Source organism: Acartia tonsa, chromosome 11 (assembly GCF_053477335.1).
Source record: "Acartia tonsa isolate MP-2025a chromosome 11, ASM5347733v1, whole genome shotgun sequence".
Taxonomy (NCBI): Eukaryota; Metazoa; Arthropoda; class Copepoda; order Calanoida; family Acartiidae; genus Acartia; species Acartia tonsa.
In genome coordinates, this window is record NC_137270.1 from 10,856,087 (window position 1) to 10,873,033 (window position 16,947).

The following is a 16,947-nucleotide window of genomic DNA, read 5'->3' on the forward strand; positions in this document are numbered from 1 at the left end:
AAATAGCATATATATTTTTTTTGTAACCAATATCTAAGTAGACTGAAAGACTGACGTTAGACAAAGCTATTTAAATATGCTTATTCAAGTACTTTTAAGAGAGATGTGTAAAGACTGTTTGTAAATTTTAATATTTGAGCAATTAAAGTAGTATCATTGATCGGGTAATTTCATTAAGGAAGAATTGTTTAAATTATTAAGGTTTAGAGTATATATCATTCCTCTTCAAAACTATAGAACTTTACATCCCTTTAATTCTTACTACAACAGCCGTAAAACTTAAGTTTCGGGGTAAAATTTTCTTAGGCCTGTCATTAAAGCTAAATCTAAATTTTATTTCCACCAAATAGAATTTTCCTGATTCGAGTAGAGTCGTTGATAGGCTATGTGCCTATATATATATAAGTTTTTACATTTATTGCTCAATTATTTTTTTTTTTTTTTTTAATGATCTCGGAATTTTCTTATGTGCCAGTATACAGCTTAAGTCCAAAAAAAAATATTTTAACTAAATTTGTTAAAACTTGTCAGAAATTTTTTCCTATTATCACAATTTTGTTTCCAAAGATTTGTTAAATGGGAGTTTATATCCTGTTTTAGAAATTGTCTTAACTTTATAATTTTCACCAAAAAGAAGTATTTGTCAAAAAAAAATTTTATACCTTTTCTAAAGATTATCTACTTTTGTTAAAATAAATATAGAGATTTTTAAGTAACATACATACTTTGTTAATTACTGGTTTGACATATGTTGTGTAAAATTACGTAGCTACTCTATAAGCGTTACCTGTTCGTTTGTCACGTTAGTAATGATAATAATGAGATAAAATTGTTACCTTTATGAAGCGTTTTAGCTTAGTTTTTAAAATTTGCTTATTTTATAACGATTAAATAAGTAATATCATTACCTGCTATGTTCTTTTGGTATCATAGTTACTTATATATGCGATTTATTTTCTTGCCGTTTCTATCACTACCTTTTAGGGTAAATCCTTCAATAATAACATAGATTTTTATAAAAAACGTACAAGAGTATAAGTATGATATTGTATAGGTAAGTACGAGAGTATTATATTTTTTCCGATTGGCAAAGTCTTTTATATCATTGGGAATGTCCGTTAGTCTTTCCATCTGGATGCATTAGAAGTCAAGTCATAGGAATCATGTTAACTTGTATATTTATCTGACTATTCTGTTTGAATTTCTAGGTCGATAACTAGCGGTAGTTGCGGCGGGGTGACCTCTCCTGCCGTAGATTACCGTTAGGTTATGATGATGTGCATCTGGTCGTTGAGGGATAAGCGTTCTACCGCGTATACGCAAACTCCTCTGAAATACTCTTAATATTCTTTTCAAGAGTCTGACTAGGAATGTAGTGATCCTGTCTAATATTATGACCATGATAATTGTTATCGACACGTATATAGCTATTTCTTCTATATGAGCGAAGATAGTTCTAATGGTCAATGGTTCTTTAGGTTTTGGTGGGCACAGTGATTCCGATGCAAATGGTAAAGTTCGTGCCGTGGTCTGTCGGTCATAGCCTAGTGCGAATTGTGTGATCGTATCTCCCAATGTGAGATTATATGATCCTCCTGTTATAATAAAAGGAGTGGATGTAATAGTTATTGATGCATTCTCTAAACTGCGATTAGTATTCTCACTCAAGCTAGTAAAGACAATTCCATCTTGCACATAAGCGTAGGGATAAGTCTGTTTCGCCAACGGACAGTGCTTGGTTATCAATGTTTCATTAACGCTAAGTAGTCCCTTAAGGCACTGGTCAGCTTCAACCGGTAGATAAGCGTTATAGTAAGATTGTCTGTATACTCTTTTGGTTTTATCCAAGTAATAAATGGAATCGATATAGCATTCATCAAAAGGAATTGGTGCGTATCTGTAGATTTTTATTGGCTCAGAACTTAATTCCATGGATAGGATAGTGGTGAATGATGTTGTACCACCACTTAAACGGCTTTGGACTTCCAATCCAAGATTATGAGTATAGTCCAAGTTAAGCTCTTGCCTTACAAAAGTTTTAATAGAGTCTGTGATATCCGTCTTTGCAAGATCTTGAATTAGAGTAAGTCTGAAGTTTAAGTCTGCTTTAAGCTCTTCTAAGTTCGTGATGGCTAAGTTGCTCAAGCTATCAACATAAGAGTATTCTGCTGTTTGCACAAAGTTAGCTGCTTTGGCATGAAGAGTTATACCACTTACAATTTGTGGTACTATTTCCGCAAGCAATAACTGTGTAAAATCGAACTTATCATGATCTAGCTTATAAGAAAGTTTATTTACATTATTAGTCACTTCAATGCGGTTAGAACTTATTAAGGGAGTTACTGTTTCAATAGCTTCCTTGATTGTGCGGATAAGTTTCATTACATCGATAAGTAAGTCCTTAATCTTTTTGGTATATAACTTGCCTATAAGTTTAGTTTGTGCAGAAGTGAATGTGCGTCCATCGTAGCTAATGTCTAATTGAGTCTTCAGGCCATCATAGATTGCTATTTCAGGCGCTGTATTGCCTACAGATATATCAACTTGAATTGATTGAATTGCTACAGCTGTGTAGCCTATATACTCTCCACTTTGATAATGAGTGGGTATCAAGTCTGTCATAGTGTTTGCTGTTGTACTATAGTAGTACATACTTAGTATTATTAATATTATCTTAGGATACATTGTTAAACAGCTAAGTTTATTTAATAATTGCTTATGTCCACAATCAAAAGTTACTTTTCTGACTGATACACTTACACTAATAAATAAGGTCTTCACTGCTTAGAGTTCTATGATAAACTAACTTATTTTTCCAAAATCTATTTATTATCCCACTTTCGCTACTGCTAGATCCTGAGTGGGCGTTTCCGGTTTCTAACTATAATTAAAGTTTTGACATATTTTTTTTGTATGTAGATTGGTTATAGGCTTAATAACTAATCAAGTTCATCTCAGTTCAAGGCATATATATATAGGTTGTCTAATAATATTGTTATGTCTGTGTAATTTACATGGTTCATATTGGGTATTTTAAACTCCGTTCTGTATATATTGGTTATGTAGCACCATGCATATATTTGTACAGTTTGTATTACTCGTTTGACTCTGTTTAGGCTATACAGATTCAAAACTTATACATATACAATTTTCCTTTTATATATTTTTGTGTATAAATATTTTTGAAGGGATCGACTTATTTAGTCGACATGTATTGTATATGGTTGGTCTCCCCCTGTCAATAGAGAAGACGTAAATTTTACCACTGGATATATAACCTTGAGTGGGAAAATTTTACATAAATTATGATATCTCTGTTATCAGATTAGAATAACATACTATTATATTGTTCCCGAGTTTACAGGGTAAACGGAAATGCAAGTAATTGTTATTGGAATGGATTATATCTCTTGAAATCTGATATTATAATTTATGTTCAATGTTTTATAGATATGAATTCTGTACGTGTCCAGAATTATAGGTTTTGTATTAATTAAATTTGCATTTTGTTATAATGGTAATCATTCCGCTGCTTATTTGTGCATAAAGAGATGACTGTGCACATATTTCTGGTCGCAGATTTTGCTTTGGCCAGAATTATAAGCGGAAATGTATCGTTTAGTTAATTATCTTTTAGTCCATGACTTTATTGTAAGACTTTATAATTACTCTTTTGTATCCTCTATGAAAGTGTCAAAATATTAGTCAATTGGTTTGAAACTCTTTGATTTTGAAAGGGTATTTAACTTGTCTGTATTTATATCAGATCTCCTTTCAACCATGTTTATTATGAAAACTTGCAATTTATTAATACTGTGAGAGGATATGTGTGATGTTAGGACTGGTCTTATGTGGAAAGTATTGCTTTAATTAATTCCACGAACCTTCTGTAAGTTTACCTTTTATTTTTATGTGATTTTAGTTGTAATTTTATCTTTAATTAGCAATTAAAGCAGGTTTTGGCATCTTTAAAGTAGATATAGGGGAGTTTTATTATTTAAACTTTTAAATATCCATGTTTATCAAAAATTGCGTACAGCATATAATATTGCGTAAGGAAAGAGGAGCAAAAGTGTTCCCTTCTTATAGTATGAGCTATAATTAGTTCACAGGTTTATAACTTAAATATTTTATGGCATTATTATTAGTTGTGTTGTTGTTATAACAGTTCAAATCTACTTTGGTTAGAACTGTAATATACCTGTTATTCATTTGTTGACAAGATGCATTGGTATTTGGGTTATATTATAGTTCTGAAGGAGTTTTCGCTTGAAGTTTTAAAGTTTTAAAGAAGTCTGAGTACAATATGCAAGAAAGAAAACTTAATTTTGTTTTGACTGAAGTTTTCTTTGAGGGTAGGCAATGGTTTTTGCTTAATTACTAGATCTTTAAATAAGATCATTGATGGGTGAAATTGTGGCATATCACAATATATACTGTTGTTGTGTTTTCATAATAAAAGTATGAAAAGTATAGTTTTGTTCGTACAGACCTTAATCAATTTTGTCTTTATCACTATTATATACAAATTAGACATACCTTTGTCGCAATACGGTTTTGGGCATATAATTCAGGCATTATTGTAGGCTGATAGGTTAAGTATCCGGAATATTTTCTTAGACCTAATGTTAACCACAAGGGTACTTAAGGATTATAATTCATAGGGTTTCATAGGGTTTTTAGGCTAACAAAGATCTTAAGTTCGGGTGGTCCAATACTATTTTCCTTAGCTTGCAAATGCAACGATAAGTGTGGTATCTTATCACCAGGAACGATATAGTATTGTATGATCATGTAAGAATTAGATCAGGTGATAATAGTGGTTTGTGAGTTCTGGCAATGCAGTTTATAATAAGACTATTGCATAAAAGCTAGAAGTGGTGCCAGCTTCATTTGACAGGTTATTTTACATGTCAATATGCTAGTTAAACTATCAAAATTGGTCCGGCAGTCAAAACTCTATTAAGTCCGCTAAGTTTCACCCTTGTGCTAGTATTGAGACAAAAGTTTTATCCAACCCGAGAATATGAGTGAGATTGAATATGCGATTGGTTCGTTTACGCACACTGTTGTGAGTATGTTCATAAAAAGTCTTATTTCAGTATGGTCTGTAAGTCCAGATATCTTTGAGAACCTCTATGCTCGCTTTCAATTTATACTGTGATAGGCGTGTAAGCTTAGAACCAAGGAAAAGTCACAACCTTTTAAGCAAGTGAGATTTTTCTTAAACTAGTTTTCTCTCTTTTATGTGCGTATTTCTCAGAGTATTTAAAATGTATGTTCAATGATTCAGATTTTGGTCTTAGATAGTTTAATCAATTTAATGATATTCCCTAAGTATACTGGCTCCTGGGGTGGAGGAGTGTACTATCTAGGTCATGTCCTATATATATATTTTTGTTTTATACAATTTTGTCTTGTCTGTCTTAGGTTGAGTTTTAGTGTAAGATTTGCTTCACAAGTAATAATAGTCTTTAGGCAAAGTCCCAGTGGTATTTTGGCACTGTTGAATGTTCAGGACTTTTCTGTCTACATGTGAATGTATGAAGATTTTAGAACTATGCCATAAAACATTAGCTATATTACTATTCAAGTTTTTCTTTTTTTTTGTATTGATTTGAAATATTAGTGTGTGAAATTTTCAATCTTGACCATACACCTTAACCTAATTTCTACAAGATCATCTATGTTTTCAACGAATTTACTGTATTCAGGGGTAGATGAGACTGGAAATTTTATTAGCATTAAGATGATAATCAGATTAAGATCACTCATGATATGTAAGTGTCCTGCTCCACTGCTGTATGATTTAAAGTGTATCTATCTGCTTGATAAGTTAATCAATGTGATTATTGATTTTGTGTTTCAGATTGGTATAAGAGTATTATTGGGTTGGTTACTAGTAATTAGAGTGATCTAATTAATAGCTGGTGTGTTTCGGGCTATGGCAAGTTGATCCAATTCGTCATCAGATTCGTCTAATTCTGGTAGCATAGGTAGTCCATATATGAATGATCCTGAGAAGTCAAAATCAACGACTACCTCTCTGACAATAGATTGGTCGCTGGACTCTATGTAACCAGTGATAACTGTGTTGGTGATAGTTTGATTGGAGTTGTTGATTATTAGAGCTCTGCCACTGAGTTGTCCATCATCATTGATAATGAGTTGTGTTTGTCCAGGTAAGATCTTAATTCCTGCATTTTCGTTTGAAATATGATCGTCGCTGAGGATCACTTGTGTTCCAGGTGCTAGGTTGAAAAAGTGGTTGATATTCATTACTATCACTTGGGTTTCTTTAGCTTTGATCTTTTTAACTACTCCTGTACAGAGCTGGAGCTCAAGTTCAGAACAGAAGATACTGCTCAGCGGTCCTTCAGGGTGAAGAATAGAATACAAACACGGTGCTAACCGGTATTTGTCTGTGACAGGCGTCCATGTTAGCTGTAGGCTTCTAATACCATTCAGTCCAATTATCATAGGTGCGACATCCTCATGGTCTTCAGCTACAATTGAAAAGAGAATTGGGTAATGACGGCTTGAAAATGATGTGGGACGAATCATGAGAGTTACTTCTCTGGGTTCGGGGATCTTGTGATCTGTACATGTGACTGGTAGCTCATGACTTTCTTCCAGCTGATTTTTATCATCGTCCATTACTATGCCAAATAACTTGCTATAGTATCTGGCTGATATGAGGTTTTTATCTGTTGCTGAGTCAAGTAAGGCTGTCATGCGTACATCATAGTCATATTTACAATCTATTTCTTCTGGCATACAACCAGAGCAATGAAGGTACAATTTTCTTTCTTCCTCCTTTGCTGGTGTAATGTTATCTCTTACTTGATCGTTAGGCTCATTGGGAATTATTTCCGCTGTGGCAGCTTTGATTCCACTGAGGTTACAATCTTTAGATGATTCCTCAGCATTGGCTTTAGCCCAGTCTTCATATGTTTGCCTGAAGACACCGCTAGGTTTCACCTTACCACTATGGTATAATTCCATCATGGCTGGCCTTCCAGGACATAAGTGTCGAGAATGGTATAACTCTTTACCATATGTCTTATAACAGTTTGTGCAGAAAGCTGATGTCAATACAGTTGGGTATAACCTCCCTGTATCGTCACATAATAATCTACATCCATCAGATATGTTGTGAGAATATTGTCCACATGCTACACAGTAGCGTCCAGGTGATAGCTTATAAGAAGCCTGATAATCCCGCTTGGTATTCCTTTGAAAATGCCTGTCCCTATTATCCCTGTGATAAGGTTTGGGATTGGGTGTTTTTGTAGCCATTTCTCTAGCGGTGGATTTTCTTCTATGATAATTTGAGATGGCCTCTATTTTGGCAATTTGTCTGTCTCTGTAGTTAGCTCTTCTCTCTTTAGATTTTGAAGTGTTGGTGTTGTGGGTTCTCTTGTGTTCTACCCTCGTTGTACAGTTTGTGCAGAGATTCCTTCCAACTTCAAGTGAGCCACTCGTGTTAGGTCTATCAAGTTGTATTGTGTTCAGTTTCTGTGAGAGTAGAAGTTCTTCTGCTGGCTCTGCTACTTTTGTCCGCCTGCGGGAAACAGTTTTCCACGAGTCTGATAAGTTAGCTTGAGTTAATAGTGAGGCCAGAGATATCGCATTCAATTCAGGGCTCATATTCCTCTTGCCAATTTGTTCTGATTCTTCTAGATTGGATATTTGTATTTCCTCATAAGCATCGGAGTCTCTAGTGTCTGTATTAGCTGAAGGGGTTTTTATACCAGGTGTTGTCGAGCGTCCCCGACAAGGAGTGGTTTCCTTATCAGCTTCATCATCCTGCTGGCCTTGCTTGCGGGCAGATGACATGATAATAGTTGTAAAGTCTTAGAACTAATTGTAAGTTCTTTTAAATGCCTGTGAAATGTTGTACTATTTTTAAGATAAAAATAGCGAAAGTTCGAGAGGAGTACAAATAATGGGTATAGTTTAAAACAGTCAAGAATCTGTTTAAGTTAACAATTCTTTGCTTTAAAATGTGTTTAGCTATAGATGGGTGTGATATCTGCTTCACCTATAGTTGTTTCTACGTCGTATATACGTGCGTGTGAGCTTTTGATTGATATTCTAAAAATGTGCGCTAATGCACCCTTATCCTTAATTAAGCTCAACTGTAGAAACACTCCTACTTAACTTTTATATAGGTTTATTTATGGAGTCAATTTGAGCTAGTTAGCTATTCAAATTGGTTATCAAGTTAAGTAATGTTTGCAGCGGAGTTAATTTGGGTATGCTTATATACTATCGCAAATTAACTTTTAGTTTGCTCAGGAGTCGACTTTCCTAGCAAATTATGGTTGTCGAGAAAAGAAACAGCAATTTATAATCCTTGTTGAACTCTTACTTCACTCTAAGGATATGTGTTTATAGCCTACGATCTACTTATTCCTGTAAGGCTATTATGAATATAACTTACTAAGGTTCACTCCCAAAGGATCGTCTATATTCTAATAATATTGCAACAATTTTGCCTGAATGTCAAAGATCTCGCCACCTCTTACTTATAGTTGTATTAGGGGTTTCCTTCCAATTCTATAACGTAATTTGCGCAAAATTGGGGCTTCACTTATGACTTCAATTCTTATAACTGTGGTAAGATATACAATTTAGATACACCTATATTTATGTATGTAGAGATTGTTTTCAAAATTATCTAACCGGATGTAATCTAATTATAATTAGCAGTAATACAATATTCAAGTGCAAGTTTACTCTGAGGAAGTGTGAGATCCTACACTAGGTGGCCAACCTATAATGTGGAGGTTGTCAATCAAACTTCAAAGGAGCCTATTAACTTTGAATTAAACGATACTTATACTTTTGAAAACTAATCTAACTGGTTTTAGTGCACTTCTTTCTAATTTATCTAAAGATAATCTGTTAGGTTATAAAAACTCTGGGCTATATGTAGACACACTTGTATGTTACTTGGTTATAGTCTATGTGCTAGTAAGCCTAAGTAAACATACGTTTCTCGATATGAAAAAAAAATTTTATGATTCCGGATATTTAAAGACAGTAGGGTACTTTTCCGTAGTACTTCTGCTACTTCTTTTAGAGACGTCCTACTCTCCCAAGGTAGGCTGCTGCAACCTCCTGCTGCGTTTGGTTCATAGAACTTTGTCTCTTAAAGTGTGCTATTCAGTACATATAGGGCCTATATTGTTGACTATACTTTTATATCACTAATGGTCACTATCACTAGTAATTAACTTGTCTTCACTTTCACTGCTGAATCCTGGTGGTACATGAAATAGAAATGTTAGCATTAACAAAGTAAATAAAAATTTAGTTTTCATGTCCTACTTATTGTTGAATGAACTGCTTATTGCATTTATGTATGTGTTTGTAAGGGAACATACAAACAAAAGTTTTCTAAGTTAAGATTGAATTAAAAACTTTCTAAGTCAAAATAAAATAGAATCACTCTAAGTCCAAAATTGGAAAATTTTGACTAAGTCCAAAAAGTTTCTAATGAAATTATTCTAAGTACAAAGTCAATAAATTTTGGCTAAGGAGAAAATTTATGAAAATATCTTAAGTGCAAAATTAATAAGTTTTGACTAAGTCAAAGAAAAAAATTCTTTTTCAATGAAATTATACTAAGTACAAAATTAGTAAATTTTGACTAAGTCCAAAAACTTTTCAATGAAATTATGCTAAGTACAAAATTAGTGAATTTTGACTAAGTCCAAAAACTTTTCAATGAAATTATGCTAAGTACAAAATTAGTAAATTTTCCTGAGACAAAAGAAATAGAATCACTCTAAGTCCAGACGTGGAATATTTTGTCCGAGATAAAATTTCCTAACAGTTCATTCACAAAGCTACTTTTAGAGATTGCCCTTAAGATAAAAGAAATAGAATCACTCTAAGTCCACTATTGGAGTATTTTGACTAAGTGCAAATCTCGTTAAGTTAAGGATTTTAAAATCATAAAGTATTAGAGTGTTAGAATTATCCTTCACCAAAAGAAATAGAATCTCTCTAAGTCCATAATTTGGAATATTTTGGCTAAGACAGAAATACTCTAAAACAAAAATTTTTCTTAAGTTGTGGAAAATGAAATTTGTTAATCTAGTTGGAAAAATTGCAATTATTACAAGTCCGAATTTTGGTAAATTTCCAACCAAGTTTCCAATTTCATAAAAATTACTATAAGTCCAGAGATTCAAGATTCTCTCTGTAACAAAAGAAATAGAACGGTGCTAAGTCCAAAAGTGGAATATTTTGCTCAGAGTCTCAGGAAATCTCTGGAATTATTTCTGATTGCATACAGTAATTTGTCTACACTTATATCATTCCAACCAATCGATGTTGAGAATATCTTTGAGACTTTGAAATATTTTGTTTAACTCAAAATTTTGGAGGTAATGGTTATTTTGATACATCCGCATATAAATCAGAATTACATTAGGAATATAAGTCCTAGGCATGTATAAGTAAGTGCAAATCTCAGAAAATCGGTTCTAACGGTACCAAAGTATTAGTACAGTTTAACTTGAGTATAAATGCTACAAGTTTGTACTAATCTTTTGGCCCTTTACTACGACTCAAGAGTACTAACTGCTTTCGGCATATTGTTTCAGAAACATGGCTCCAAAGACAATATGTATCCCAACTAACAGCGTTTCCCGTGTTCTATAAGATTTGCTCCTAAGTTTTCATTTAATAAGACAGTTCAAAATGGTCCTTTACAAATAGTATTTTGATAGCTTATAAATGAAAAGTTACTCCATGCTTGATTCTTAATAAGTTCTGGTTTAAGTATCAAAGATTCAAGTATTTCAACACTTAGAGAATTTCCGAATAAGTAAAAATCATACTAAGTCCGAAGATTTATATATACTCCGCCACCTAGCACAACTCCTAAATTTCAAAATTCTGACTAAGTCCAGAAATCAAAATTTTGCACATAGCTCAATCATAGATTATTCCAACCCAAGTGTTTTACTAAAGAGAGGCGGACATGGAGGTGCCGGTGTGCTGGTATTCTCTAGGGCCTCTAGAGTGTCAACCAGTGCGAGTGTCCTTATAGGGCGGCGACCAATGGCCACAAATATGCTAGCATTCTCTAGGGCCTCTAGAGTGTCAGCTAGTGCAACTGCTCGTACACGAGGCTCTCAATTGCATTTGTGTCGTGCCTTTCAGTCCCTATCTCTTCAAACGCCTCATAGTCCTAACCTTGCTCTCAAATAGTTTCACAGGTTTTGGTAAATCCGATTTTGCCATAACTACAATTATTCGATTTTGGTAAAAATACCTGCCTTAGGCGGTTCGGGTACGGTAAGGAAAAAAAGAAAAAAAATTTATGAAGTAAAATTTTTCAAGATACAACCGGTAAGTTGCACCATTGTGTGTGCGAATGGGGCGTTTGTCCATATTTAGGTATGGAGACTGCTCTTCTATGAGTACTACTAAATCCTAATTTTAATGCAATACACATAGACATTCTCATCGTCGGTTCGTTTGTTTAGAATGCTTAACCCTCTATTCCCACAAGTATAATACGAATTTGGTTGAGCTGGTGGAAGCTCAACAAAAGACCCACGCGAAGTATTATGTTGCTTTAACCTAAGAATAAATGGTTGGTTTTGATATTCGATCAGAATTATATAAGCGCATTAAGTATTAAGGAAGGAAAATGTTTTTATAAAGTGTATTTATATTACAAGTGCATAAGTTAAGTATGAAAATATTTACAGGATAAGTGTTAAAATTATAAGTAGAGTAGGACAGAAATGTGCCCTAAGTCCCAAGCAGTGAATTGTGCTAAGTGTTAGGATTCTAACATAAGGCCTGAGCTCAATTCATGCTAAGTACTAAGGGGCCTAAATTTAAACTACAATGCATGCCAAACAACTAAGTCATTACCTTTTAAAGCCAGAAAGAGAAGTTGATGGTAGGAGAGTTAATAAATAACTGAATAAATTCAAGAGGTACATGCTATAACATTAGCTCTGGACCAGGATTTTAGTGTTTGTCTGTGCAATTAAATATCTGTGTGTTAATATGTGACGTAAATTAGGCATGGTTGTAGGCATACATACTTGTACTGGTTGTTTATATGATTGCATTAACTATAAACATAATATCTTTTATAAACATATACTATTAGCAAATCACATACAGATTACCATGAATAGGCTAGCGTTACCCATATATGGTGTCATACAGGTAAAGATAGGCCTATGAATGCATAAATTGATACAAATAATGCCTTGGGCCTAGCTAAAGTAATTGTGTCTTGCCCCTGAGTGCTACTAGATAATTGCGGGGCACGCGTCAATCAAATATTCATAATATGCTCTATAAAGTGTTGACTTTATATCAAGCATAGATAGATAGTTGTGGATGCGAAGCATTTCTGTAAAAGTCTCATATGTACGTTCAAAGAATTTGAAAATTGAGGATCGCATCTCCAATAATATCATAGTATGCGTAAATGTTATCAACAACTAATGAGGCAGATAAAAATAATTTGACAAAACACACAAAAAGGCAGAGATAACAGGGAACAGTAAATTGTAATACATCCAAAATATAAAGAATTTCAGAGAATATAAGAATAGTAATATGACCAAACCTCCATAAAGTTAAGAAAACGAACACTTTGATTACATTAAATATTGTACTAAAATTCTTACTGTACAATTACATATTAACGATGTAAAATATATATTTATTTTTATTAGCGACTGCTCCCCTAGAATCTATGTTATCTGTATTCGATGGGATAAAGGCTTGAAATATCAAAAACTATCTTGATGCTGTGTTTTTAAGTGTTTAAGTTGCCCATCCACATTAAATTTTCAAAAAAAGATCATCTTGGAAGGTACCCTCTCCTAAATAACTATAAACCTATAAGAAGCTTAATTGTAAAGGAGAAACACATCAGCCCAGCTGTTCGCAAGATCTTATGCTACAAACAGACATCCTGTTACTTTAATATATAAGGATATTTGCCTAACCCAATAGCCCTGCCGACAGACAACCCGTAATTTTCCCTTTGATATAATAACTCTTTATAATGATGTTAATAAAGTTTAATGACAAAACAAGAGTATGGCACATGCTAGTATAAATAGTGTGCAACCAAATCCGCACATTGTCCAATTTTAAGAACCGCAAATACACATACCTCACCCCTGCTTTTCCTGAATGGACATTGACAGAGTAATCAAGGAATAACACAATGTATAATAAATTGATATTCAACCCTAATGATGATAAACAAAATTTACACTTCTGTAGATTAAAACTATTGGTTAAAACGTCTGGACACTCAACTGAAACAAACTGAATTAAAATTCAATAAAAGTTTTTGAGACATCGAATAACTTAACGTGTCTTATCTTGATTTATTGCTGCAAAATAGCCATGTTCAAACTTTTAAACCAATGAATTGTGGTTAAAACTAAAGTGTACATTAATCTTCTGTTTTCCATCATAAAACATCTATAACAGTTATATGCTATAGTGTCTTTTTTTTGCAAAAATGCAACAATATGCGGAATTGAATACACACTATTCAAAATCCAGGGAAGGGAAATAGAAAAATCATCCATAGAAAAATTGCTTTGCCTCCAAATATCCCACTGGCAATAAAACAGTTTCTTTATATCTTTTGAAGCGAGAAAAAATCAAATAATCCTATTTGATCGGCGGAAATTTAAAAGGCAAATAACCGTTTTTTAATAGTCCCCACTTTTGCTATTTCAAAGCGCGACATCAATTTTAATCTTTCTTTAGAATAATTGTCGTACCTCAGATAAAAGCCAATAAAATATGAATAACCTTACTAATTTGAATAAGGAAGCTATTTATAAGAATTCGGGGAACAAAAAATAACTCCTTATTTTTCGAGAGAGAAAAATCAGAAAATTATAATCAAAGTTCGTTAAAAGAGTTTTTTTAATTGTTGTTGTTTTACATCATGAGGTAAAACATACTTTATTTGATCTTGAAAAAAAAGTTTTGTTTTTTAATTCTATTTCCCTTCGGTTAAAATTAAGAAAAACAGATTTTTAGAGTGATTCAAATTTTTAATGAAAAAAAAACCGAGATTCTATTACGTATTTTGTAGCACCCAGCAAAACAGTAATGTAGCTTCACTATAAAGGAGAACCATATAGGTTTGTGGTTTGCTAGATCATTTAATTCACACATAGATATCCTGTTACTTTTATATATAGGGATTCTATTTGATGTAGGCTTATTATTTCTACGCTACTTATGAACATAATTGTACTAGTTTAGTAAAGATATTTTGTAGATCTCCTTATATACTGGATAAGAAACAGATTACAGAGCCACAACTATTTGTTCTTTAGAATAACTTTAATCATGGGTAGCGAAGCTACTTCTTGATCAGGGCATCGGCGTATAATACATATTTTAGATAAGGTTATATCGCGTAATCTACAATACGATTTTATTTGTGTAGTGTAGAGAAGAAGCTATACTGCAAAGGAGAAACATATAGATTCAGCGGTTATAAGGATTATAACATATTTTCTCGTATTCATTCGAATCCGGCGGATAGAAACCGGTTCTCATCCATACGAAAAAACTATGTCTAGCATCGTATTATATCCAGCTTTCTACGAATATAGAAATGTACAGTCATAAGATTAAAACCAGTTTTTTAGCCCGTGCCTTCGGCACCTCGGGGCTAAAAAAACTGGTTTTAATCTAATAATGGTACATTCTATATCCGCGGAAAGCGGTTTATAATACGATGAAAGAAATAACTATTATTGTTTGCGTTTTTGAAAATTTTTACATAATTGACCTTTATTTGATTAGCTTATGGACATAAATGTCCTTGTTATATGTCTGTGATTATTATGTTTAAAATAAGATTTAATATATCATTAGCTTCACCACTTGCCTCAAAGGGCTAAGTTTATTTTTTTATTTCACTAAGAAGTTTCCGTTGCTGCAAGGGGGTTGGGTTAAGTTTTACTTACACAAATATCCATCCATACTGCCTAATATATTAACTTATCTTTGGATGTTATTTTTCTTTTTTGAATGAAGAAAACAAATTAGATGAAAATTAATATGAACTTTTTTGGTTCATTTGCTTTTTATGTTTTTTTAATTTGATGAATATTGATTGACAAGTGGTATCTCTCAAGCCTTTTCACGTTGTTTTACTCAAAATATTGTAGTAAAACTTGAGAAAAATTTAAATTCTTTATTAAAAATTTATAAATATTTCATTTATTTTACATAATTAATAAACAATAGAGAAAAATTTAACATTTTTGATTTTAAAATTATAAATCTATCAGACCTAAGAATAGTTGATTATGAAATAAAAACAAGGATGACATCATCTGTAAAAGTGAACTGAAAAATTTAAATGCTTGAGATGGATGCAAAAAAAATCTAAAAATATATGTATTGTATAGAGTATCATCCATAAGTTGCGATGCTCAAAGATAAATCAAGTTTGATTTGACTTTTAAAGAGTTACTAAGCTATTTCCAGACAATACATAATTTTTACAGGAATTGTTGTGTAAGGTTTTGAATGGGCCTGAAGATTATATTAGCTTAGTAGAGCAATTACGAGAGGGAGGTATTGATTTTTTGGCTTTTGGCCATTCCCTGCACCCCTAAGAAAAAAAAGCACCTAACAAGGACCTGTCAATCAATACACTGCGGGACTTTAAATTAAAAGGAGGGGTTAATATTATGGAAAAATATGAAATAATACCTTTACTAAAATGTACTTTACCAATAAAGGATTATCTTTGCTGTAAGTATATAAAAAGAGACTGTATTATTTTCATTCTTTAAGTGATCTAAGTATCTATTAGCCTCAGTACACACGTACATACCCTAGTATAGGTAGATTCCCTACTAGATATAATATTTACAAAATCACCCAACCTTCTATCCTTATACTAAAGTAACAGGATGTTTGTCTGTGTGTCTGTCTGTGTGTTAAAAATTAGTGGGGAGGGGGGGGGGGGCACCGGACACCCCCGCCCTAAAAATTTTTTTAAACTTTTTTAAAAAATCTAAAATAAGAGATTGGGTTATTAAGTTCGACTCTCTCCTTCTCAAGCCTCTAGTAAGGAATAAAGCGGATAAATATTCTCAACAATACAAATTTCAACAATCTCGAGTAGATTTGCTATGGGAAAATACAAAGATAAAGGGGACATTTGACTTCTACTAGATTTCCAAAGTTTTATGAAATCTTTCTTACATTCATCTGTTGAAAAGGTTGACGAGAGTTTTGTTTAAGAAATCTTGATTGGTTGGCAAAAACTACCAGCATAATCTATTTTCTCGTATTCATTCGAATCCGGTGGATAGGAACCGGTTCTCATCCATACAAAAAAACTATGTCTAGCATCGTATTATATCCAGCTTTCTACTAATATAAAAATGTATAATCATAAGATAAAAACCAGTTTTTTTAGCCCGTGCCTTCGGCACCTCGGGTCTAAAAAAACAGGTTTTAATATTATAATTGTACATTCTATATCTGCTGAAAGCCGTTTATAATATGATGCGAGAAATAACTATTACAGAAGTAATATTTTTGTTTATCTATATCGGAGATGTACAATTTGTCGTTTTGTGTCTTATCCCTTAAAGTCTCCTGAGAAAAAAAAACCTTACAGTCAAACAGTTTTAAATTACTAATAATTTGTCTCTTTCTCTGATATATTTACTTTGGTAGTTTATGGATGCTATTTTGTTGGAGTGGTGATAGGAAAATACAAACAAATCTAATTTTTTTAAGGTAGTCAAAGTTGCTAAACTTTACTTTAAACATGTTTACACCTTCAAGTAGTGCATTCAAATTCAGGTGCATTTTCGCGTATTTTTTTGTTCTAATAAATCATATGTACAGGTTTAAAATTTTAAATATAGACATATTACATATCAAGAT